The 1,727-nt window shown below is 33.8% G+C and overlaps 1 non-coding gene across 1 annotated transcript; it reads left to right on the top strand.

Moving 5' to 3' along the window:
• The first annotated feature begins 220 nt into the window (after nt 1–220).
• LOC130734683 (U5 spliceosomal RNA) lies at nt 221–337 on the top strand. Its single transcript, XR_009018045.1, has one exon. It is a non-coding gene; the product is annotated as a U5 spliceosomal RNA (small nuclear RNA).
• Nucleotides 338–1,727: the final 1,390 nt, after the last annotated feature.

Genomic DNA, 1,727 nt, shown 5'->3' with positions numbered 1-1,727 from the left:
TAATGTTGCCCTTGACAAGTCAAACAGTGATAAGACTCGAGAATTTCCTGGCTGAGTGGTGAGGCGAGGGTGATAAGACTCGAGAGTTGGGGAGAACCAAAGCTGGTGCTAAGTTATGTGTCTATTATGCAATAGACTAAAACCCACATCGGTTATTTTAAACATAGTTGTAACCTCTTTGTCCTATAAATTAGACGAGTTTACATTGTGAAATGCACGCAGCCGTGAGTTATGCACAAAGCGAACTATTCTTTCGCCTTTTACTAAAGAATACTGTGTGCATGTCTTATTAAACGGCATACGCCTATTTTTGGAAGAGTTCTCTTAATTGAGAGCTCTGCTATAATAGTCTAAATAATTGTATTATGTTTATTAGTAAGATTTAATGCTCCATATTAATAAATCAATAATGTCCTGTTTTATGCAATTGATTCTATCTAACTCTTAAAATTTGGTTCATGATCAAGTGTTATTTATGTTTTTTATCAATTGAATTTGAATACATATCTGATTTGTGGGTCATATGTTCACATTGTAATGGGAGTGGAAGATGGTAAAGATAGAATCTTTATTAGGCAAGAAAAAACTGCATATCATTATCACTTCTCTGTTTTTCATTAGATTCAACATTATCAACATCGAATTCAATTGATCGAGATACAAATTTTGCAATGATTGAATCATTTGTCATTTGATGAATTTTCTAATTAGTATTGCTATTGGTTTATCATGTCCATATCATTTAGAGTATTGAAGCCATGGAATGTTAGGTGTATAGATTCATGTGTTTGGTTAAATATTATCACCGTCTATAAGATCTTGGTCTGAAAATTTCAATCTTTTATACAATTAACAAAGATTCGAGTAGTAATGGAAGTAAGTAATCCCAAATTTCTTTGAATATAGCTTCCGTGGAATGGAATGCTTCTGATATCTTGACAAGTCATGCTAGATACACGTTTGTTTGGAAAAATTCTTCACTTTTAATGTGTTCTTTATCACGTCCTTCCTCTGCCTATTGTGCCATTGTTTTCGTAGGGTATAACATAGCCAATAATGATGCAAACTTAGCAGGACACCATAGTAATGACTCGGATAATTAGAGCCTCAGAGAACATACGAAAAGGCCATTCCTGGCAATGACAAAACTCCTATGGAATGCTCATTCACTCTTGAACAACTGAAAAGGTTAATTACCAAAAGGCTATTCCTTGCAATAATTAGTTGTAGTTTGCATAATGTTTGGAATTATTTGTATCATTAAATAATTTCATGTTTCTAATATAGGAAGCACATGTTTCCAACTTAGGATTTGGTAGAAAATCAGATAGTACGACTATCATTTCTAATGGTCATGCCTTGGAGTTGCCCAGTGGAAAGTGAACATTTAGTTAAGTTTCCTGGAATAAATATGAGTCCCACATCGGTTTCTCAACTGGAACCAGAGCAGCAAATAGTTATAAAACCCACGGTTAGTCGCAAGTAGAAGCATACCCTATTTGGCTTTTCATACACTAGCAGGTGAAAATTTTAACACACGAGTTTTTGATGTTGATATAAAAAGCAAGTGATATAGTGTGCGTCTAACTCTTGCTTTTGCTTTTTCTTGTCTGCATCATCAAACTTGTGTGCTGAAAAACGACCTTTAATCCAATTAACAAAGATTTAAGGATCGTATATATGTATCTCACTCACTTTTATTTTTTGAGTAATGATATATACACACC

This window comes from Lotus japonicus, chromosome 1, assembly GCF_012489685.1.
Source record: "Lotus japonicus ecotype B-129 chromosome 1, LjGifu_v1.2".
Lineage (NCBI taxonomy): Eukaryota > Viridiplantae > Streptophyta > Magnoliopsida > Fabales > Fabaceae > Lotus > Lotus japonicus.
The sequence above is the reverse complement of the archived record's forward strand: the minus strand, read 5'-3'. Positions and strand labels throughout refer to the sequence as shown.